At 32.3% G+C, this 26,535-nt stretch overlaps 1 long non-coding RNA gene across 2 annotated transcripts; it reads right to left on the reverse strand.

Annotated features, from left to right (window-relative positions):
• Positions 1-4,780: 4,780 nt before the first annotated feature.
• Positions 4,781-9,409, reverse strand: LOC112024912 (uncharacterized). Of its 2 annotated transcripts, XR_010624365.1 has the most exons (5): positions 9,182-9,409; positions 8,098-9,029; positions 6,871-6,944; positions 5,658-6,659; positions 4,781-4,931 (listed from the first exon to the last, which is right to left on the reverse strand). It is a non-coding gene; the product is annotated as an uncharacterized LOC112024912 (long non-coding RNA). The 2 variants fall into 2 exon arrangements; XR_010624364.1 differs by lacking the exon at positions 6,871-6,944.
• Between the last annotated feature and the right edge of the window lie 17,126 nt (positions 9,410-26,535).

A 26,535-nucleotide genomic window follows, 5' to 3' on the forward strand; every position in this document is an offset into this window, starting at 1 on the left:
TAAAGATAAAAAGATAAAAGAAAATACTTGTAAAAATCTTTTTAAAAAAATAGACAATACTTGAAATAATTGTTACTTTTTATATAGTATACCCTATTATATAATATTTATATATTTCCATGCATTGTGTAGATTTGCGACCATTTTAAGCTAATATTCAAAACACTAAACCCTCTAACATTTGGTTTCAAATATCATAAATTCATTATACTATAATTAATTTACAACTCCAGCAAATCGATCAAATGAAGCAAATACACCGAAAACACACCAATCCAAATTCGCAACATTGTTTTTCCAAGAAATATTGCCATTAAAGTATGAAATAAATAATTCTGTGTTTACAATATCTATAAAATATGAAAAATATACATCATGATCATAAAATACAAAACACATGTGGATTATTAGTGGTAGTTTTTTTTTTTTTTTTTAATGGAAAATTATTAGTTATAACTTATATGTACCTTTGATTCTCCAAAATTTAACCTTTAGAAAATCCTATCAGTAGATTCCCATTTCACGATATCACCTATGTATCTCCCTTTTGCAATTTGCATACATATATCAATCAAAATAATCACCGCCTTAAGCAATTTAAGTTGTCCTAATCCAGTCATATATACAACTATCTTCGGCCCATTGCTAATTTTTGCCTATGGATTAATAACATAAAATTGAATGTACGAGGGGTCTATTTGCAACTGATTCGAATCCCAAGAGGTCTAAATGTAATTTAACCTTAGGTTTTACTTTTTGACATTAGTTTTTTTTTTGTTTTGTTTTTTTTTTTTTTAATTTTTTTTTCTCAATATCTGGTAAAACTTCTATGCTTGTGGTGATTTGATTTGTAAGATATGTAACAATTAATTAGACCTGTTGCATCATAGGAGACAATGTATTAGTAGACTCTTAACATGGAAATCTTATTGGAATGACAGAATGTTTGGAAAGAAGAAAAAATCTAGTCCACACCAAAATTGTTATTACACATATCTTAAAACATTCTTTGGTATAAGGGCTGCCCTTGAATATAGGATAAGGATTGAAATAGGAATAAATACGCCAACCAATATAACTGCAGAAAAGCTTGCCAAGAGTACTATAAACCAGATACGCAAACTGATGTTGTGTGTGGGTAGGAAAGCAATGGAATGATCGAATTGCATGAGTGAATTGCAAACTTATAAGAGGGATAGGGACAAAGAGCAGTATTGGCTGATACGTAGATTCTGTTTCTTTCTGAAGGTCTTGTTTGTGGAATTGTGAGTGTGACACTCTCATGTGCAAGTTAAGAAGAAAATTAGGCCAACACAATTTGAAGAACTCCAATCGCAATTCTTTTTTTTTTTTTTTGTAAGAAGAACATTACTCACAATTGATTCTTGTAGAAATTGAACAATATGAACTTCTAACACATATTTTGTTTCTGATTTATTTATAAGTGAACCTGAACATAGAATTTCATAGTACCTCCCAGTGCAAGGAGATCATAAGAAAGTTACAATGATGTTTAAAGTTCTGGTTTCAGATTGCAAGCATGCTCTTTTATCACTTTTTCTGTAACTTGTTCTCTTTTGGGATTTTTCGGGTGGAATTTGGGAAATTCTGTTAATGAAGGGCCAAATGCGTCAAGATAAAACAAAGAAACTAGTGTTTCACTTTTGGACCCTCAATGTTATTCATAGTAAATAAAAAAATTACACTTGGGGTACTGATCACGAGACCCCCAATGTTATTCAATGCCAATATGTTGACCGAGCACTTAGCAACAATTCCTCCAATTTTATATATATATTGACATGTACACCTTTTTTACCAGCTCTTCCTAATAGCCAATTAGCTATGTTGATTATTATCAACTTTAATCAGGTGTATTGCCTATAAACATTTAAAAGAATGTCAAGTAGACAAACATTGTTCCACATGATATGAGATAGCTATCCAATTCTATATTTTGTTTTGTGAGTTCATAAAGGAATGGAATGGAATGAGTAAATCATAAGGGAATGAACTGGAATAGAATACCATAATGGAATGAAATAAAGTAATTCCTTTTTTTTTGGAAGTTTTAAAATAATGAAATGGAAAGAAATGGAAGATACATAACCTTGTTGAAGAGTAACATAGAGAAAAAAATGTGGATTCTAGTTTGCTAAATTAGTAAAGTCTCTGATGATTAAATAAGAGATCTGGGGTTCAATCCTCACTTACACCAAAAATTGATTGGTGTTTTGGTCTGATGATAAAGAGTTATCATCAGAAGTGAACGTTATAGGTTGAAACAATCTAAAAAAAAAAAAAATAGAGAAAAAAATAATGGAATCATTTAATCACAATATTACGATTAGATCTCCATTTTAAAATAAAATGTTGAATATATAAGGGTATTTAAAGGGAGGAATGAAAATTTAAGGTTTTGAGGGAATAAAGAGAAATAAGTGTTCTTTCCTACCTATTCGATTCTTTCTCACTTAATTTTACAAACAAATAAATGAACTTTTTATTTCCTCCATTAAAACCCCCAAATAAGGGAGAAAAAAATTCTAAAATTATTTTTTCGTTCCTTTCTATTCCATTCATTTCCCTCATCCCAAATGGTCAACACTCAAGTGTCAAACACTCTTCAAGTCTAAACATCTCATCCATCTACCAAGTCAACCTTGTTATATCCTTGAGCAAGACAACATCTGAGTACACAACTTTCTCCAATTCTCTTTATAGTTGTACTCTTTCCGATAACCCTAATCAAATCTATGGGAAAAAATTCCACTATAAAACTTCTGACTTTTCTTGAACCATTCTAAATATTAGCTTTTACAATTTATATTGCAGGCCAGCATCTAAATTTTGTTTTGCCCCAGCTCTTATTTGACCAACATTGCATTATTTCCTTGGCCCTCATACATAGAAGACAGAAATTCTATCCCATGTTTTGTGCTTTTGCTCCAAAAAATCACATTTGGTCTTTTTTCATGTTGTCCTTGTCAAAGAAGAACCTTCTTTTTTCCCCTTGAATTAGCATCAAGTATACAGTCAATTGAACGTTCTAATTCCTCTACTACTAACACCCCCCACTTGAAAGATCCAGATTCTGTAATAGGATTTAACAATTTCTGGATCAATTTAATTTCTAATATAAGACAGAAGATTTTATAATGGCTCTATTTAATGGAATGTATTTAGCATAACGGATGATAATGTACATGCAACTGAATAGAAAAACATTTTGGCAGATATATACACATACATATCTAAATAAATATGTTTGTACACACACACTCAAACATGTGTGTGAGAAAATAAAAGCATCATTTTGTTTTCTACCATTTGTATTGCAATTAACCAAGCCAATCAACCATTCCTCTCTATTGTAATCACACTGCAAGATTACACAGAACTAAACAATTTGTGTTGCAGTCAAGCCTAGTAAATTTGGAGGAGGAAAGAAAATAGAACAACCCTGAAGATGATAATGTATATGCAACTAAATAGAAAAACATTTTGGTAGATATATGCACGTACATATCTATATAAATATTTATAAATGTTTGTACACACACTCAAACATGTGTGTGAGAAAATAAAAGCATCATTTTGTTTTCTACCATTTGTATTGCAATTAACCAAACCAATCAACCATTCCTCTCTATTGTAATCACACTGCAAGATTACATAAAACTAAACAATCTGTGTTGCAGTCATGCTTACTAAATTCAGAGGAGGAAAGAAAACAGAACAACCCTGAAGAGGTTTTGCTATGGAAGCACTATGCCGAACGGAGGCATAGGTAAACAACTGACTCAGAGAACAAAACCCAATTCATATTCAAGTATTTGATTTTTCCAATGACATAGGAAAAAAATTAAAAAAAAAAAAATTGTCACATGCCAACTCTCAATTGGCATGATATTGTACACTTTGGGTTGCTTCTCACTTGGGCCTCATACACATTAGGGTTCAAGACATTCCTTATAAAGCATAGGAGCTCACCCTACCTAGGCAATGTGGGACTCAGCCATGATTTGGTTCTCCCTCACCTCACCCCATTTAAGAGGTTTTTTGGCCTTTTGGGTCCCCACAAAAGTTCTATCAAGTTTTAATGAGGTATCATAATAAGCTTATACCTCATTGAAAATAGATAAAGCTTTTCAACTTGAGTCAAAATCCACCTTGAAATGAGTAATTTGATATGAAATGACATACAATTAATCTTTTGATAACCATTTACAACTGTAGGATGTTCTAAAAGTAAATTGCTGTCAAATAATGTGTTAGAATGGAGAATTGGTGGCTCCTATCTTCTTGGGTTGAAGTTTATAAGCATAAGCCCAAATCCACCTAAAAGTGTACATTAACTAGAATGGACATACAATTAATTTTTTTAAAATTTATTTTCCTATTGATACTACAAAAAGGGCTGGTACAACAAAGAACACTAGCCTCAATTAATAACTGATATGAACAGGAAAAAAAAAAACTTGCATCCCCTGCTTCAGCAAGTCAGAAGTGTCTTCCACTATCACTTTCAATCTTCAAGGAAGCCTTCTCTTCTTTGCGTAGATATCCTCCTATATATGGCTTGCAATCAAGACAACTAGGTGAGAGCACCCTTTAGGCTTAGCTGTCAAAAACAATTTTTGGTTGCCAAATGTCTTAGCAGTCTTTTTTACTTGATGTATTGCAGCTGAAGCAACCAGCAAACAGTTCTTCATGTGATTTGGCTACAAAAGCTATCACCTTCCCCCCCCCCCCCCCCCACCCCCCCTCTTTTTCTCTCTTTCTCTCCCCAACTTGGAAGAAGCTTGCCAAAACCCTTTAGCAGTGATCACCAACTGCAACTATCAGGAGCTGTGCACATTCTAACAGGCCTCTCTGGTCCTTAATCCTGAGATTGCAAAGCCTGAATTGTTTCGAAAGCACTTGAGTACCTACAAAACAAAGACTTAGATAGCATTTGGACAAATGACAAAGAGCTTTCTATCTTTTTTTACAATTTATAAGTAGAGAGTTCTTAAGTAAATCACTCTTTAGATAGTGCATTAAAAATTAAGGTTGATAACTTTTTTCCTTCTAGGGTTATACCAACTAGCAAGCTTCCCCAACTCCTCAATATTCACATATGTTTTGACTATACATGGCATCTCCTCAACCACTCCTTGATGTCTCTCTAAACTTTTTAAGAACATGCTGGGGCCTACAAATTTGCATACTTTTTTGTTTTTTTCTCTAATAAGATATTCAAACTCCCAAGATGGATATTGCATATTCTTTATAATCATCAATTCCCACCCAAAGAGCATTAATGTTGATCTCCACTTTTATATCCAAATAACTTGATCTACTATTCAACTTGCATTACCATAAATCAATCCCAAAATCACAAATCGGAGATCCTATCACTGTATGTAATTTTTAAATGAAAGCTACTCAAAATTATCCTGTTCAATGCTCAAGGATAAATATGAATTATGCTGCACAACCTATGTTACTCACTAACATTTTATTTACTTCATGAAGAAAGTTTTAACATCATTTCATCAAGGGGAAAAAAATCCTAGCAACATTACTGTGGGGTAATCTTTAATGAAAACTAGAGGAAACGAAATAGCAAAATCCCCAATCCCAACAACATTACTAATGAGAAAACTGGTCACCTGGATATAAGTTTCCCAAATATCATCATCAGCTGTCACTGTTTGGCAAATTTCATCACTAGCAAAGCCATTCTGAATGGGGAGATCCTTTATTTCCTTGTAATCTGTCATCAAGCTTAAATTATGATCTTCTAGTACATCTTTGCCACCCAGAATGCCAAATTTTCTACTACATGGTGCAATCATCTAGGTCAAAGCTTGAGCCACATGTAGGACCAATCTTATTCCCTCTGCACAATTGCTATAACTCAAGGTTAATATAATCCATGAGAATCACTACTAGCAAAGAATTGGTCATCCTTTTCACCTATAACTTCAAAAATAACTCTCATTACATGCAAAAATTTATTCTAAAGGGAACCAGAGAAAAATTGGAACAATTATTTTGTTTCATATTGTTTAACAACATCAATCTCAAACATTACCTGAAATGGGGAGATTTCATTGTTTTTATATGACACGTTCAGGAAAACTAAATGCAGTAATTGCATTATTGTGAAATTAAAACATATGACAACAATACTTGGTCAAAGTTTTTGAATTAACTTATGCTAGTGTAGTTTTCCAATGGCTTTCATCTATACTTATGCAGATGGTCATAATATATTGGTAAAGTCATAAATTTAATGTACAAATCCTTTCTACCTATAGGTAGTATTGAAAGAGAGAGAGAGCATCAGTCCTAGCTCATAGCCTCAATGTCCAATGAGTGACTTCAGTAATCTGGCCTTTCATCACTATTGTCATTTCCGTATATGAAAAACAAATATTTGAAATTTGGGAGAGTTCTATTATGGTATGTTTATTCATAATATCTTAATTTGAAACTTATGAGAGTTATATGAAATTTTGCACCTTCCGAAGAATTCTAAAACAGAATAAATATGGGGAAAATCTCACCAAATGTTGCAACCTGTTATAAGCATGTGAAAAGAAAATCTCACCAACACCATTACATGCAACCGATATCTTGACCCACTTGGTTATACCCTCCAACAGAAGCTGGATTTCCATAAATCAAGCAGAAATAAGCATAATTATCAGTTCTAAGACATCAGACTTAGGATGGTAATGACAGAAAATGACATGATATAACTGAAAGAATGCTGATATTGTAGGTTAAGGAACAACACAATAAATAAGAATATATAGGCAGGCAATAATATTATTTGAATTATTGGGGAAGCTCTCAATGCTGAAACAAGAAATATACCAATCATCAAATTGGGGTCTTTACTGTTGAAATCTGCATTGCATGAGGAAATTCTGCATCTTCATTAGAAACCCCTTCAACATATATAAAAGCAATTTGTAACAACTCAAAACAGATTAATTTCTATGAGACCAAGCACCAGGATGCACTTGGATTTTTTTATATATAAGCAGCATAAAAGAAAAAAAAAAATATCTGAAGATACAAGAGTGGATAGTTGGCAATTCATCTAGGTATAAGAATCCTACACATAATCTCAACGGTTACCAAGATAACCCACTCTATTGAAGAACCTTTAGGTCATTATATTGCCTTCTCAAATGTGTGTATCTATGACTCAGAGCATCTTTGTCATGATGAGACCAATGTCCCATTGAACAGCTTGACCATTTCAGTCTAAGCCTTGGCAACAAGTCTATGAACTACTTTATTCCCTCCAAGTTCCTGGATTCATGATGAATCAATGAGGTAATTTTCCATTGTTGATGCAGAACTTATTCTCAGACATTCATTATTAGGAATAATAAATCCATTGGGTCCCAATAAAATCTTATTTATGGAGATAACTATCCATTCATCAAAACATTTTAGAGTGCTCTTTATTTGAATGCATTTAATATGCTGGGACAAGGCTATTCATTGTAACTCCTAATTGATAATTAGTTTTTATCCATTAAAAGTAGATGATACTTATCAATCATACTGCCCTTAGTTCTTATCTAGTTAATAAAACAACAAATTAAAAAAATTACAATCACTTCCATAAACAGGCAAAAGGGAAAAAAGATCATCAAGGCCAGTCCAATCAATCAAGTATTTGCAAAGCCAAATACCTTGTGCTCATTCTCTACAACACTTTTCTTTTACCTTTTTTTTTGTGTGTTATTGGGCTGGGGGTTTAAAAGTGTTAATTTCTCCCATAATAAAGATATATTTGCAAAACCCTACTTATTATTAGGTACTAGTTAGGTCATAATTGGCTTAGCTTACAAAAACTATAAACATATTACTAATTCTTGTGCAAAGTAGATCAATGTTGATTGCCCATTAGTAAATAGATCTTGGAGATGCTAAAAGGCCATTTTTCTTCAAAATATACTAAATTCTTGTGGAAAAAGAGTCCATCTATGTTTGTATTCACTCATAATAAGAGATGGGTGAATATTTCAATGTAATAACAAAAACGAAAGATCAAGTGGAAAACAGTTTCATTGAAAATAACAGTACCTTGCCATGTTTCTTCGAAATTTGATCAAGCGGTTCTCATTTTCTTGGACTGTGGATATGGACTGAAGTCAGAATCATCATTTATAGAGGAGGAACCCAAATCAAACCCATCACCAACGGTTAAGTCAAATTCGAAAGCAAACTCAGACCCATTTGCGACATCTATTGGAAGCCTTGAATTAGATGGCAGGGATACCGAGGATGACCCGCCACCATCTGTATCACTTGAGATAATAATCTGACTTTCCAAATTGCTCGAATGCACTGAAGCTTGTCCTGCTGAATGCGTGGAGCCCACCTCCTTCAGACACCGACAACAGGTTTGAGCTCCACACAAACATGTGCAGCTTCTTGCTTCATAGTTGTCCATTGAAAGTCCCAAAGCTTCTACGTTTTGAGGTTGAGGACAATTGCATTCTACATGGACTCCTATGGCTTTAATGTTGGGAGCCATGTAAAATTTTCTTATACGACGATTAGTTTCACAGAAGAGCTCAACATGATTTTTGATCACCTAGATTCAAGTCCTGAAATAGTTTCTGCAATGAGCTCTGAGGTCTACAGGAAAAATATAGATGCCCATTCTTTGTGTTTGAAGAGGTTGGTGTGATTTCAAACGTCCTTTTACTACCATTGATGGAAATGTTGACATGAATAAGAAAACTGCTAAGAGTAGAATAGTCCTCTTTTTGAAAAGCAAGACACAGAGCAATTGTTGGAAATTCGGGACCAATGGAGAATGATATTAAATTTCCAACACGTTGATGGTTAAACCAATTTGGAATTTCATTCTCATCTCCTGGTACTAGAATGCGATATTCACTACAGTGATAAGGGAAGCCTTCTGTATATGAGTGTGTAGCCTTTAACACGTGGCTTGTCACACCTAAACAAGGTGGTAGATTTGGTGGAAGACCTATTATTTCTCGAAACTGCATTCAATTAGCGAATTCAACAAATTACGTCTTGGCAAATCATGTCAAGTAGTATTTGTGAAGGTAACAAAATTGTTTCTTAATAACTTTGTGAAGGTAAAAATAGTTTTTTTTTTTTAAAAAAAACTTTGAGAGAGAGAAAAAGATACCTGATGAAAGAGTGATTGTGAATCTAGCGAGTGGCAATTTAATGCCTCTACATATCTTATACTTTGTGGAAGCCTTGGAATTTCACGAAGTTCATCGCAATATTCAATACAAAGCGTACTTAATCTCTCAAATCTGCTTATGCTTTCCGGGAGGGTAACAAATTTTGTGCGGAACCCAATTTCTAACACTTCCAATGTGATGGGGCAACAAATATTGAAATTAAAATCTATTTCTGAGCGATTTGTTAACGCAAAAAGCCTTAGTAATTTCAATCTTGGGAAAACATAATTGGAAAAGCTAGCATGAGAATTACACAGTGGCTGTCTATCAATCTCCACGTCCATTGGAAATGTGAAATCGCCAGAAAGATCCAGTGTCTCTAGATGTTGCAAAGTATAGATGCTACTTGGAAGTATAACCTGTGTTAAATGCGCTCCAATATCAAGCACCTTAAGGCCAGTCAAATTCCCAAATGACGGAGGCAACTCACTAATACCCACATCCAACAGATGTAACATTTCTAAACCTTTCATTTCGTGCAAGATATTGGGGAACTTCTTAAGTCTTGTGCAGCCGACTAGTTCAAAAGTTGTAAGAGATTTCATCGTGAGACAGCTAGGAAGAGCTTCAAGTTTATCGCAATTCGTAAGGTCCCACTCTTCAAGCTTATCAAGATGCCCCCACGGACTCATCAACCTCGACTAGGTTTTAACAAAATCGAAGATACAAACGCTTTATGTTTGGGGTCATTGATAAGTCAGGTATTTTCCTAATCAATTCACACCAACTGAAGTCCATATATGTTGCGGCTTTGAATGCACAAATCTGTAGAAGAAAAAAAATTCTAAATTTAAAATATAGTTTAATCTTTAAATTAGTATTTAAATTAGTAACAATTTATAAACACTAATGACCATACCTGCTTAATTGGCTCCTCTAATTGACTACGAGACATGTTGAGCACAACCAGACTTTTAGGACAAAAATTAGATGGCCAAGAAGAAAATGGATATTCATGCCAATCAAGCACCCTTAATCCATTGGGTAGATATTTAAGGCGTCCATGGCAATGTACACTATGAATTACAAGGAATCTAAGATTTTTCATCTTGCAAAATACTTTTGCTTCTAATTTCACCTCTGTTGGTTTTATTTCAGGCGACCATAACCTTATGGCTTGAATTTATACAGTTATTTGGTGGATTATTTCACTAAAATAGTGGACCACGTTATTTACCCATGTTATTTGTTTACTATTTCATTAAAATAGTAGACTACATTTTATGTATTATAAATATTTTAAATATCTATAGTTTGTTTTAAAAAAAAAATTACTTTAAATACATATTTTTACAATATTTTTTAAACTATAATTTTCATATTATTTTATACAATAATACTCAAACATATCTGCCTAAAGATTCGGCGCCTTCAATACTCGCCACCTAAAAAGCAAAAAATTAATTAAACGTTGACCCTTTATCCTTGTGCATAAAATATTAAAATTTTATACTGCCCAACGTTTACACCAATAAGTCCACTTTTTTGCTGAAGTCAATAATAAGTCCACCTTGTCATATATGCGCGTCAGCGTGCAGCACCCGGAATCAGGAGAAATTATACTGTTACTTGGTGGACTATTCCACTAAAATAGTAGACTACGTTATTTGCTCACGTTATTTGCGCACTATTGTTGTGCAAAAAATATATACAAGTACACACATATCTACATATTTAATTTTACTTTTATGTTATTTTGTAATTTATTATATAATATTTTTGTGTTGCAAGTAATAAGGGTTTTACTTGTAAAGTGGGACTAGGCCAATTGAATCAAGTCAACTTACATCCAGCCAGGCATGAATTCAAGAGAAGACCAACCCAATTAAATTTAAGTCCAATTAGAATAAGGAATCAAAAGAAATTTGCGCCAAATTCAAGTCCAATTCGGATTAGGATTCCAACTACACATCAGTTGGTATTTTTGGCATAACTTTCGGCTCAGATGTCCAAATGATTCAAGTTGGGCTAAAAGTTAACTTAAAGGGCTACAATTTTGTAGTTTACCAAAAGTCCAAATTCTGAAGTTAAATGGGCCAAAATCGTCGATTAAATGAAGCCTAAAAATTTAGGATTTTCTCCAAATTGGAAATCAACTTGTAATAGGATTCCTTGACCTATTTAGAAACTCTTTAGGGCAAAATTTAGAGGGGGTTAAGGCTAGTGCTAGGGCTAAGGGCTGAATGTATAGAGAGCTGTGGCTACCTCTTCCATGACAATTAGTTTTAATTATTTTTTCTAGTTTAATGTTTAGTATTTTATTTTTGTGTTTTCTTTCAATTACTATGAGTAGCTAAATTTATAATTAGGGTTGAGGATGAAACTTTGTTAAGGATTATTAGTAATATTTATGTGATTTGATTTTTTCCACAATAGTTATTCTTTCATGATTTAAATTGTTCTTACTTCATATCAATTGACTAAGATGAGATTCTATATATGAGTTCAATCATGTTTTTCTCATGATTTAGGATTTTTCTTAATTAATTGAATGCTTGATTTATTAATTCTTGATTATAAAATTGGATATCGCTTGTGATTTATCTGTCAATGGATACAACTTATGATTTGATTTTTAGAATTGGATATATCTTGTGATTTGTTTGGCTATGGATACAATTGATGATTTGATTTTATACTTAAGAAACGAAGAAGAACATGCTTTTGATTTTTAAAATAAGGATTTTAATGAGGGTATTTTCCATGATAGCAAGATTGATTTCTAGATTATCATGTAGTGAGTTGAAAAAATTTAATGATCATAAATATATGCTGATATGACTTATAAGGCAGATTCCAAAACCTTAATTCCTTTCCCTTGATTGTTTACATCTTTTTATTACTTTATATCTTTTGCTTAGTTTAATTATTTGCTTAATTTTATTATTTGCTTAGTTTATTTAATTGCAAACAACCAATTTTTATTAAACTAGATTAAGATTAATTTGGTTAAGGTTTAATTAATTTTCTATGTTTATTCAAGTTCTTGTGGGTTCGACCTTGTTCTTGTCAAACTATATTTTGATACCGTTTATACACTTGCGAGTATTTTAAAATTTTATAATAACTATTTTAATAAAATAATGGACTACATTTTATACATAAGTACTTTAAATATTTATTGTTTGTTTTCAAAAAAAAAAAAAAGTACTTTAAATATATATTTNCATCACACAACTACCCATTTGGAGGCTGCCAAGCGTGTTCTGCGCTATGTTAGAAGTACTTTACACTTTGGCACCCATCTATCTCTAGGTCCCCTTACTCTCTCAGCCTTTTCAAACGTAGACTGGGCTAGGGACCCTTCTGATAGGAAGTCTACAACTGGTTTGTTGGTCTTCCATGGTTCCAACCCAATTTCATGGTCCTTTAAGAAGCAGTCCACAGTCTCTCGTTCTTCCACTAAGGCGGAGTATCGTGCTTTGGCCTCAACAGCTGCTGAGTTGTCCTGGCTTCGTACCTTGTTCAAGGAGCTTCATTTGTTTCTTCATCACATTCCAGTTCTTTGATGTGATAATATCTCTGCCATTGCCTTTGCTTCCAATCCAATTTTTCATTCCAAGACCAAGCACATTGAAGTTGATTATCACTTTGTCCGAGAGAAGGTTGTCAGGCGTGATTTGGGGGTTAAATTCATCTCTGGCAAGGATAATTATGCTGATATTCTCACTAAGCCTTTACCTGGGCCTCCATTTTTGTTTCTTCGTGGCAAACTCTTGGCTGATTCAGCCTCATGTTTGAGGGGGGATGTTAAGACTAAGGCTAAACCTCAGTCCACTGTCAAGCTAAAGCTGCTTCCTAATTCTACACCAACGGCTAGTTTATTTCAAAGATCAAAACAGAGGGTCTTCATATGACACCGTTTGGATTAATGACCCTATGCCACGCTGTCACTCCTGGAGCCTTAGAGTTAGTCATCTTTAGGCGGGAAAATTAGTTGTTATGCTCAACTAATTCCCTGATTTGTGGGATTAGTCCCGTGATTTCAGGAACTGTAATTATACAGTTATTAGATCCAATCTCATTGTATATATAGATTCATCTTGTACTTTGTATTGATTAAGCAAAGCATTTCTTCTAGAATTCTCTTTCTTTCTTTCACTCTCAGTTTCTTCTCTCATACTCTTAGTTCTTTTCTTCTTTTCTTGTTGATTTCTGTAAATTTGATTCACTTGCTTCACTTGCAAGCTCAAGCTTTGCTTAGTTTTTCTTCAGTGGCCAATGAAACTTTTTAAACTTTCGAAGTCACACTTTCACATTGCAAAACCATGGAAGTTTTTGAGTGAAACCCAAAATAGCTCTTTAAACTTATTTAAAAGTTACAACCATACCTGTCGTTGCGGTCTAAATTTTTACATTGCAAAATCATAGAAGCTTCGCACGAAACCAACCAAAATAATCTCTGAGTTTGAGCTTTACAACTTTTATAAGCAAAACTCCCCCAGACGTAACAGTTAATTCATTTCTGAGTACTTACCAAACAGGAAAAAGAAATTATTTTCTGAGAACAGTAAATAATAAATGGCTATGTACTTGGGCAATCAATATAATTGATGACGATGCCACTTAAACAACGTAATAAATGTTGTTTTATTTATTTATTTACTTTTTTGAGAAAGTATTTTTTTTTTTATGAATTAAGATAAACCATAAGAAAAATATCAACAGTTTACTAGACACAGTTTTGTGTACGCACAAAAACTTCCCTGTCAACAGTTTTGTGGAGTTTTCTTGTAAATTCACATTGTCCTCAAAAGGTCTTATCCTTATATGAAATTTCATGAGCACATACTAGACAGTAGACACACGATGTAATAACCTTCAATATACTGTTTCCATGGTTGTCATAGAAAATTTGAGAACTTTAAATTATCAAACGATTCAACAGATTAGCACAACTTTTAACAAGTATATGAAATGCATAAGCTCAAATCAATCAACGACACATGCAGCACGTAAATTAGCAATTTAATAGGTTCATTTAATCATTTTACTCATTTAAACACTTAATTACCCAGAACATATTTTGCCTTAATCTATCGTCTAAGTGTACATGCAAGCATTGGTTTCAACTTTCAAATCAAATCATACATGCAAGCCATATTCTTGGGAAATCACCACACCGACATGTAAATTCTTGTAACTACTTAACTTCACAGCAACGTCCATTAGAAAACAGTTTCTACAAGAAATTTCTCAAGCGCAAACAACAACCAACTAATAATTTCATGGAGATTCATGGTTAAAAGAGTTTAAACCTAGATTTTTCTCACCTTAGCTTAGGGTTCTTTGAGGGAAGTGGAGCTAGAATCAGTTAGCCATGAACTTGTGGTGGAAACCTTGTTAAGAAATGAAGGACCCGATCGAGGGTAAAGACGGAGAGAGTGCTTAGAGAGTTTTTTGTTTTCTAACTTCTTTTTAGAGATGATAACTAAATGAGATGAGGATTGGCCTTTAATTTGCATGGCCCGTTATAGGGTATTAAGTGGAATAGGTATCACTCATGCATGATAACTTGGTCCACGTGTCTTACTTTGATTGACCACTAGGATGTGCGAGTGAAATAACCAATTACCCTTCCCTTTTTTTTTTTTTTTTTTTTGAGAATCAGATACCAATGTTCTAATTTACTAATATATATACCACTTTATATATCTATTTGTCTACGTCAAGGAAATTAACCCAATATAGGATATTTATATTGGTTTGCCCCTACAAAGAGATAATTATAACGTACACGTTATGTGTAAAAGAGGAAGTTTAGTTTTTTTTATTTATTTATTTACAGATTTCATACTTGATGGTGGCTAATGCCTATCCAAAACTAGTAGTGCAGTTTGCGTTCGACGTTGGTATATAAAACATTATTAATTCGTCAAGGGACTGATCAGCGGCCACGTTGAAATAGTTCTTATTGTCGTTATCTTTTTTGAGAAAGTTATTGTCGTTATCTTGAAGTTGTGGAAAGCTGAGAGGGAATATACTTTAGGACAAATACTCTATGTACCATATTCTTTAGATTACTGATTACAATGCAATATACAATTTCTACCTGTTTTTCAACCAAAAAAGAAAAAAAGAAAAAAAGAAGAGATAATCTACAAATTGCCTAATGACACTTGGTCTTTCACAATAATTGAAATTAAATTTTTCATATTGCAACACTTCCTAAGTTAAAAAAAAAAAAAAAAAAAAAAAAAAAAAAAATCACATACCAAACCATTTTTTTTCCACATTCTTTTAATTTAAAAGGTCTTGTAACTGAATTGATATTTCTTCATGCACAAAGTGCTTGAAAATTTAAAGGGGAAATAGCTTGAGCTACCGGGTTTTAAAAAAAATAGTAAAATGGAAATTGAACTCTTTAAGTTTGATTGAAATTCATTTAAGTTCTTTAACTTTACATTTCTTCAACTAAGTCCTTTATGCTTGTAATTTATTCAATTCTAGTTTTTCGTTCAATTATGTTAAAAAAAAAATTGTAATTAAGTATGCAATTAGCTAATGAAAACAAATTCTCACCTAAAACATCGATAAAATAAATACTTTCTCCGTCCCATTTTGTTTGTCCTCTATTCCATTTTGACTTTTGAGATGTCCCAAAATATTGTTATGTTTCTAAAAATAAAAGTCATTAATTTACTAATATACCTATTATACCCTTATTAATTTACTAATTCAATTTTTTGATAAATTTATTTAAGGGTAGTTCTGAAAACTTATATATTTTTAAAAGGTAGATAAGACAATAAATGATATTCCCTTAAAAAAATTGACTTTTCAAACAGGACAAACAAAGTAATCTTTCTCTCACTCTCAGTTTCTTCTCTCACTCTTATACATTTTTCTCATGTGAAAATAATATTTTTTTTTAATGAAAATTTTTAACAAAATTAGATAGAAGACATGAATTAAATAAATTTGAAACTTAGAGAACTCAATTAAACGAAAATAAAATTAAAGGATTGAAATGAATTTTAGCCAACGTAGAAGGTGCGATTTACCTTTTAGCTAGCCTTCATCCCTTCACTAATTGTTTTTGCTTCAAATTACATATTTAAACTTTCTTTACGTAGATTTTTTTTTTTAGAAAAAACTTTATTTACGTAGATTAATCTCTTGAATTAATTTTTATTAGTTATGAATTGATTATTTGTTTTTTTTTTGTTATATAATTTTTTAATATATTTTTATTAAAGCTGACTAATATATATATATATATATATATTTTTATCAATTTCGCCTCTAATCTTATCTTTTAATCTTGCCTCCTAAATTAAAATCCTAGTTTTGCCATTGTACATATATATATAACCCTTGCCAAGTAATTACTATCAACTAACCACTAATATATATATATATATAGAACTAACTAACTCAACAATCACTTACAGACACAACAAATTAGCTTCATCTATGCTAATTGGCTATTAAGAGCCATTGCACTTAATTTAGGGTTCTAAATGGTGTGGGGCACTGCACATTTTCCGAATTTGGAGCACAATGAAAATACAAACTTTATAATGAGGTAGATGTTGGACTTTTCAATAAAAATATATAGAGTTTTAGGTTAGCTTAGATTGTAATCCATGGGATTAGAGCATCTATTGAGATATATGATATGCACTGTGACTTTGAAGTTTGAGATATACTTTTATTCCTAAAATTTTAAGAAACATAATGCAATAGAATTTTATTTAGTAAAGAGTTAGCTAAAATTTAATGACATAATTTTAATTTATTTATATTTTTTAGCGTTGTTACTTATGAAACATTGAGTTTGAATAATATTAGGTGGCTTGTTTTTTAAACTTAATTTTAGTTAATAATTTAGGCTTGCCTTATATTTTTTTAATTACATAATTATTTTATGATTTTTTTTAAACAATTATTTTATGAGTTTTCAAACTAATAAGTTTTATAGTTTTTTTTTATCTAACTTTGCGGTTCACCTGGTGACCCATTGCCTAGTAACCTAGCTCTTAAATCAGGTTAATTGTGGTTCAAATCCCCCAAATCTCTTGTTTGATGATAAGAGATTTTACGAGCTGAGCTAAATTCATAAAATTGAGAATTTAAAATGTTTCTTAATAAGGATTTAAAAAAGAGGACTTAGGGTTACTCCTGTAAAGCCCTCTCTTTCCTACTTAAAAAACATCAAAACAAGGTTATGCTATATTGCTATTGAGCCTCCAATGAAACATTACCACATCAACTAATTTCAAATAAAAGAATATGAATTACCACACTCAATTAAAATCCTATAATCTTCTCAAAAAAAAAAATCCTATAAACCCCCATAAATTTTTTTTTTAAAAAAAAAAAAAAACCGTATAAACCCTATTTAGTATCTACTTTTGAAATATTAAAAAGAAAAGAAACAAAACAAAAGAATCGAAGTAGTGTTGCGGTAACCGGTTAATAGATGCATGTGAGAGATTTGAGGTTCAATCACTGCCCACACAAAAAATTTATTGGTGTCTTGATCTGATAATAAATAACTATTATTAAAAGTAGACGTTATAGGTTGAAACTATCTCCAAAAAAAAAAAGGTTCTTGTGAGTTATTTTTATATTTTGTTCTATTTTTTGTTTTCCATCTCCATTTTATGGTAAAAGACTTTGAGAATCTTTGGCAATTCTGTGTCTAAGATTAGTTATCATGGGATGTGATATTCTAGGCAAAGATGGCATCTTTCAATCCGTTAGGAATTGAAACGAGGTGGTTTGTGTTTCCTTTCGCAATTTTATTTGGTGTGAGTTTGTCATAAGCTTTTAAAACATTACCTTTACAATTACAAGTACATAACCCATTTTCAACAAAGAAGACGACAAATTTAATGATTCCAAATAGACACTATACATAGCGTTTAGGTGGGCTTGGTGGAATTTGCTCAATGGTTTACTTGATTTTGTTTAGAATTAATGAATTCAGTGAATTCTTTCCAGTGGGTGCATAGTATCTGGATTAGTTTAGTTGAATTTTTCTTTTTCTTTAATTATTTGTCAACTTTTCTTAGTTTATTTTGAAATTTAATATTACTTGAATTTTGCAAATATAAGTACAAGCAAGCAAGGAAGAAATTTGAAATAATTCATATTGTGAAGATATGATAGAAGGCTTAGTATATATTAAGTAGGAAATAATAGAATTTCAAAATGATGTAGACTTGTTTTAGAATGATTTATAATAAACTTTCTACATGTCTTGGTATGATATTTGATGATTTAGAAGATAAATGTGTATATGTTATAATGTATATGCATATGATTTAGTAGGGGTGAGATAGTTCGTGTTGAAGGGTATTTTACTATATGGGTCTAATACTAACTCAATCTATTAACAATTGTGCATCCGTCGTTTACTCTCTAGGGGTAAGTGGCTCTAAAGGGCCTTGGATTGGCGAGGTTCCACATCATTAAATTAAAAAAAAAAAAAACAAAAAAAAAAAAAAAAAAAAAAACAAAAAACAAAAACAAAAAAACAAAACAAAACATTTCAAAGCCCCTTAACCCTAACACAACCAATTTATTAAGTGGATTGACATAACACAGACATGGTCCATTTCAATCTTTTTAATAAATATATTGTATTGAGTTGACATGATTCATGAATAGAACCTATTCACTCATTTAAAGAATATGACTAAATTGATTAATATATTTTTGTGTTTTGTAAACACATATATATTATAATACAAATTGTGTTAAAATACTTAGTATTCTCTAAAGAAAAAACAGTGGTTAATTCCACATTAGAAAATGAGTGTGAGTTATAGAGGTTTAAAGTATATGTTGTGTATCTAAAAATTAGGCCCTTTTGGATATACTCCACTATTAGTTTCTTTAAAACCTTCTCCTCTCTCCCCTTGTGTGTGTGTGTTAAAATACTTAGTATTCTAAAATATATATATATATATATATAATAATTGTAAACAAATAAATTCTACACAACTTTAGACAACATCAATTAAAATACTAATATCATACTATAAGGACTGGAAAAGAGGCCAAAGCCCAATTAACTTAATAATTCCTAACTCTTCAAGCCCAATACATTAAATTTGTAAGAGAATGGGCTTACAAGTCAATTGCAATGCTAAGATGGCTACAAGCTATAGAAAAGCAATACTAACAGGATTAACGTAAATGAAAGAGACCAAGATTTAACATAACTCTATCCTCGAGCAAATCCGAGGATGGATTTCTTACAATAGTGAAGGCTAATATTTTTACAATCTCATACAATTTTTCTCTCTTTTTCTCTTGTAGAATGTTCATCCCCTTTTCGAAGGGATTTTCTTTCTTATATATCCATTTACATTGCATCTTAGCCTTCCATTTGTACATCTCAGGGGACCCATTTGGATGCTTGTCCCATCAAGACCCTTCTAGAGGTGGTTGAGAGAGAGATGTGAGTTGTGTAGCTACTATTCAGGTGTCTTTTCCTCATAAATGCAGCCAGTTCAGTTGGTGCAAAGCATTAAATGTGGAGGTAGTAGTCACATTGCCAGATGTTTCTCCCTTCCATTGCTCACGTGACTCTGTTATCTCCCTTAGAGCTTTACTTCCGGTGTAGGGAGTCAGATATAGGACTTCCTACCTCCCGTGGTCCTTGGCGACAGGTTAGTTAAACTTTTCTCCTCTGCCCTCTTACTCTTGGCTTTAGTCCGGTCATGAATGGCCTTGATCTCTTCCTTTCTTAGTCTTGACACATGTGCTAAACCTTGGCTTACACATGTGTGGGCCTTTGATCGTCCTCGAACAAGACCCATAGCCTTAATATGTCCTCGGACCATTTGCTTCCACACATACAATCTAAAAGTTCTTATTTCATTCCAATAAAGTTTTACTTAAAGTTAGAAATGTGTAATCTAAGAAAAAAATATAATGAAAAAAGTTTTTTTTTTCCTTTAATAAAATAGTCGAAAGCTTTAAAGTTTCGAAGAATAATTTTATCAATAAAANAAAAAAAAAAAAAAAAAATCTACATTAGTATTATTATTGAGGAATTGCAAGATGAGTATATGAATATCGAGGCAAATGACCCTTCTTTATTCATTGGAGGGACTCAAGATGCAACATCAACTCGTTGACATGCACAACAGGCTTAGGTGTAGTTAATCTTTGTTGTATAGGATGCTGACTACATATGTCCTTTTAAATTTTAAGAAAATTCTTTGAAAACCTTAACTCACATATATGGCTCTCATAATAATTTGGGAAGCACAGGTGCGATTCCAGGGCCGTCGCACCCACACCTGACTTGCGTCGACACGCCAATTCACACTCAACGCATTGATTCGCAACTTCTTTTCTCTTTTTCTTTTTTCGTCCTCCGATTCGCGCCAATTCGATCTGAAACAGGCGGAAAGCCAAATCAGATCTCTTTGAATCTTTCCTCTTCATGCACTTACTAGTGAAGGCAATGTTGATTGGCAATGAAGGGCGACACTGGAAGTTCATGGAGGTTACAAACTGAGCTCTTGAAACTGTGATAGAGAGAGTAAGGGAGAAAGTTGTGGACTATGGACAGATTTTTGAATATGTGTATTGGTGTAAAAGATAAGGACTTCAAAAGTCAGAAAGATAATGTGTAAAAGGAGAAAAAAACTAAAAAAAAGGGTTAGAACTTGTGAAAACAGTAAAAATACAAGTTTTGATTCTTTGATTTTGTCACCTTTACCCATCACTTTTTATTATTCTTTAATACTTTGATTTAATACTTTGTTTTACTAGCCACTTCTTCCCCAAGACCCCACTTCATTATCTCATTACTTCTTCTCTTTTTTTTCTTTTCTTTTTTTTCTTTTTTTTGCCTTTTTTTTAAGGAAAATAATTTAATATTATAAATATGTTTTTGGGCTAAAATTGGGGTTTTGTATACATTATAATAATATATATATATATATATATATATATGCTTTTAAATTTATCTACTATTACTCTTAAATTGATATATGTTTACTATTATATAAAAAAATATGCTTAGCAATATATCAAAAAAAAAAAATATATATATATATATAATTTAATAATTTATTAATAAACGTATCCCGCCGCACCCACATCTTACTTGCCACACTACACCCGCATTCGCACCCGAACTAGAATCCGCACATATGCTTCCTAGATTATAATTGCCTAGCACTGATGGCCTCATTTTACTACATTCTCTCATAAGATACTTCTAGTTTCCATATTGCGAATGGGCACTATGAGACAAAGGGTCCGGCCTTCACAAGGAAACAACTCATTTTTAATGGAGTTGGAGTGCAAGTAGCGCTCCTCTTCTTCTAGGTACCTAACTGATCCAACAACTATTTAAACAAAACTAGATATTGGTTGTTGATGGGAACATTCATGTGGAAGTCTTCGCATGTGCATAGATTATTAGTAAGCAAGTGGCCCTATTCCTCAAGTTGCTATTTGTTAAAACTTAAAAGATTAATTCTATTATATGTTTCAATTTTGGTGGTGACAGATTCTACCGTTAGAAAGCTGCTTTATGATTTATTGGGACAATATTTGTAAACCAAAACTTGGAGTAAGGAAGACTAAAACATATACAACAACAACAAAGTCTTAAAATTTAAAATTATCTTAAGAGGGCTCGGAGTAAGCAAGTAGTCTCAAAATATATACAAATTTTTAAAATTATATTGACATTTTTGAAAATACGAAAAGTACGTTAAGTACAATAATGATTATTTACATTTGAAAAAAAAAAATATATATATATATATATATAGATAAGATGACCTCAAATGAATTTAGAATTTAATATTGATGCCAAATGACTAGAAGTTCTTGGACAAAATTGGGAAATGCCCTGTTTGGGCAAAAATAGCAGCGTTCTGCCCTTTTTCCAAACTATATAGGGAAATGCCCCTGTTTTGTAACTCGACAAACCGGAAATCGAGTTATATTGAAAAACTCGATTATTGTATAAGCGAGTTATGTGTGAACTTTGTGCCACGCGGCCAAAACAGAAGTGACTTCTTCCAATTATGTATGCACACATAACTCGGTAACACGTAAATCGAGTTTTATGAACCTGTTGCCATTTCAAACCCCAACGTCTCAGAAACTGTTCACTCTCATACAGTCATACTCTCCCTCGCTCTGCCATCACTCTCTCCTGAACTCTGCCTCAACGTCTCCCTCTCCGTTAGTCTCACTACCCCTCTACACTTTCCCTCACCCTCTCACTCACTCTCCTCTACACTTTCCCTCACCCTCTCACTCTCCGTGGTGCTTCCGTCGAACCCTCATCGCCGCCGTTGATTACAGGTACGTTGCTCTTCTCTTTCTCTTGTTTTGTTTATCACAACTGACCATAATTAGCCTTGCATGCATGTTGTTGGTTTAGAAAAAGTCATCTGGAAATCTCTGTTTCACACATACGAAGCAATTTTTTGTTGTGTGTGGGTATTTTGTGTGGGTATTTTGGGCTTTCAATCAATCTTGTGTGTGTGCACCCGTGTAGAGACCATATAAATAACTCCAATCAATGGCTACCTACGTCTTCCTGATTCATTTACAGTTTCCTGTTTATATGGGTCATGCTCATTTGCAGTTTCCTGTGATCTCTGTGTTTCTGGGTTCATGAATTTTAGCTTGAAGTAGAGATATTTGGATGACAATGGTGAAAGATGTATTTTGTCCGTGTCTCTTGGCAAAGTGCATTCTTTGAAACTTACTCAAAAGTAGTAATTTTAATAATAAAGATGAGAATTTTGTTGTGTTTTATATGCTGCAATGATGACATTATAAATGTAATGTGATTGTTTTGTTTAAATACTTTGCATAGTGTGTGAAAATTAACTTGTAAAAATTGCTTAGGGAACCTAGGTAAACCCTTAAACAGCAAAACCCTATTCAAGAACCTTAACTGAATGCTGAGTTTTAAAATTCCTGCATCGAAATTTGTATCAGATCCATTAAGGCTTCTGTCCTGTATCAGATTTATGAAATTAAAGTTGGCACAATTCTTGTTTTGTGTAAGAGTGAAGTTACAGCAGTCTGAAATCATGCATCACCTCTATCTCTATTGTTAGAAGAGGAAGTGTATAATTGTATATTCAATACCTATTACGAAAAAGTTATCTTTGCTTGTTATTGTCCTTTTGTTTTTTAATTACGCTTTTCTGAACAGTTGTCGTAGCTTTCATATAATTCATGTCTATGCATTATACGATTTCATATTTTGATGAAGCTGTACAAATTAGACTGCTCCTTTTGTGCTGAATGCATAATGTATGAACTGAATCCTAGTGCCTCAAATTTTTATTGATCTTGGCATCTTGGGTTTAAATAATAACTGTTGGTCTGATTTGTTAATAAATAAACTATTGAGATGATATGTCAATATAGCTTGAGATGAAATTTGTCATCAAGAGTTGTGTTATGTGACCAATAGATTGATACTTGGTAACAAAATATTTTAATTAAGTTACGATGGTTAATTCAGCTGAGTCCACAATAGGATAGGTAACTGGCTGCCTAAAATGGCTTAGCTATTGTCTCAACTTTGAACTTAAACTTTGGGTAAGCATGTGTTCAACATGTAGAAGTCTTGAGTGTGAATTGGCGTGTCGACGCAAGTCAGGTGTGGGTGCGACGGCCCTGGAATCGCACCTGTGCTTCCCAAATTATTATGAGAGCCATATATGTGAGTTAAGGTTTTCAAAGAATTTTCTTAAAATTTAAAAGGACATATGTAGTCAGCATCCTATACAACAAAGATTAACTACACCTAAGCCTGTTGTGCATGTCAACGAGTTGATGTTGCATCTTGAGTCCCTCCAATGAATAAAGAAGGGTCATTTGCCTCGATATTCATATACTCATCTTGCAATTCCTCAATAATAATACTAATGTAGATTTTTTTTTTTTTTTTTTTTTCCATGTGTTCAAAACGACTAGTATTTTACAATTACATCATTTTGAGTTTAATTGGTACTTTACAGATATATCAAGAAACTTCAAATAAAATGCTACATAATGTTATCAGCCCAAATATTTAAAAATTAGGGGATAAATAATAAATGACTAAACTTTAAGTATGTAAATGGTTTTAGCCAAAAAATAAAAAAAGTAAATGGTTTTTTTTCTTTTAGAGAATCATGTAAGTGGTAATTTAATGGAATAGAACACTTGTTTGTTGACTTCTCAAAAGCCACGGTAACTTAAGGAAGTGTAAGGTAAGTTATACTACATACAATACTCTCTTAAACAATGTGGGACAATAATTCATTCTTTTTTTTGGAAACAAACACACACATAAGAGAGAAGGAAGGAAATTTTAACATAAATGTAAACCACAAACTTTACTCAAAAGTTATTATAACTTTTACTGGTTCAATGACTTGACTGCAAAAGAAAAACGAAACTTATTCAATGTGGGTTAAAAAAAAAAAACGCATTAGCATTAGGACACTTTTTAGAAATTTCGAAGCAGTGACATTAAACATACCTTTCAGAAATTTCGTAGTGGTGACTTGAAAAAAAAAATGGTTTCTTTGTTTGTTTTCCTTTTTCTTCTCTCTATCCAGCACCGCAATGTCATCATCCTGATGCTAACCTCACCTTTATCTTTATTATTATTCTTCTTCTTCCCTTTCTTTGCAGCTCAACACTAACCCAATTCTCAATTTTCAACCTCACTCGCTTTCATCTTCCAAGATTTGCCCGTCAACAGCTTTTCTCTAACATCAGTTTTCGCACTGAACATTATTTCTTCTTTCTTTTTTTCTCTGATTATCTTAATTTAGTGGTTTTTTTTTTTTGTTTTTTTTATTTTTATTTTTATTTTTTTTTACAGAGAGAGTGACTGAAAATTTTGGTCAATGATCCAATTGCTTCCATTTCCTTTTATGGCCACTCAAACAGCCTCCTCTTCTTGGAAATATGACGTGTTTACAATAGTAAACTCACTACACAATAAACGAATACAAACAAATCAATATTAAAATAAATAACAAATATTAGTAAAAATTTGAATTTAAAAGCCAAAATTCATTTAACTTGTATACCATATGCAACAAAGTTTTCCTAGAACCAGTAGCCCATAGTTCAATAAGAGCCCCAGTTACCTTCTAAACTATTCAACCAAGTGATTTGCTGAGGAACAAAACAAACAACCTATGTCCTTGGTTTTTGTACTAAATTATCTTTTCATTAATTTAAATCCTAGTTACTTGGAATCTTATTTGTTAATGGGTCCTATTAACATGTGACCTTAGGGCAATTGATAATGAACAATTTTAGGAAAGTTTTGATGTTACTTTTACGAAAACTAGAAAAGACTGTGAAAACATTAATTTTTTTCCCCCATAAAAATTTTCTTAAAGTGGTTCACTAACAAATGCCCTTAGAGCATCCATTAACATTTTCCTTTGTTAATTTGTTATATGTATTGCTCTACATTGAACTGCATTATCATTTTGTCACATCAAAATGTTGAAATTTGAATATTTTTTGCTTTTTAGGATCTAGTGACAAAACAAGACATTGGAATTAGAGTTGTAATGTGTGAAAATGCAGGAAGTGCAAATTGAGTCTTAAAGCTTTTTTATTCTGGTATTTTTTGAGTGAATTTGTAAAACACATATTGTGTGAAATTAATTAAGAGATTTTAACATAGTGTTAAGAGGTGTCGTTTGGAAGATTGACAATTGTGGAACATTGGAACTTCATCCTTTGTTGTATTCTGTATTGTGTTTCCACAAATTGCCTGGTCTGTTTTAAGGATCAGTAGGCTGGCTTATGTTTGTAATACATTAACTTGAAGGTTATACAGTTGCTGTGAATTTAATGACTCCAAAGGCTTATGATTTAATCTGCTTCTTGTATTGAAAATCGAATCAAGTCTCTATTAAGGTGATGGTAGCCCTGCTTGTTCTACCCTACTTGCCAAACTTTGTTTATGCATATATTGGCAGTAGCTGTTATATGGGAGTAACACTTGGTTAGCATTTCTAAAACTATTCACTACACAATAAACGAATACAAACAAATCAATATTAAAATAAATAACAAATATTAGTAAAAATTTGAATTTAAAAGCCAAAATTCATTTAACTTGTATACCATATGCAACAAAGTTTTCCTAGAACCAGTAGCCCATAGTTCAATAAGAGCCCCAGTTACTTTCTAAACTATTCAACCAAGTGATTTGCTGAGGGATAAAATAAACAACCTATGTCCTTGGTTTTTGTCCTTGCATTTCCAAAACTAATTTCTTCCCCTGCTGAAAAGGCAAAACGAAGAGATACAATGTCTTATCTGG

Source organism: Quercus suber, unplaced genomic scaffold, assembly GCF_002906115.3.
Source record: "Quercus suber isolate HL8 unplaced genomic scaffold, Cork oak 2.0 scaffold_19, whole genome shotgun sequence".
Classification (NCBI taxonomy): domain Eukaryota; kingdom Viridiplantae; phylum Streptophyta; class Magnoliopsida; order Fagales; family Fagaceae; genus Quercus; species Quercus suber.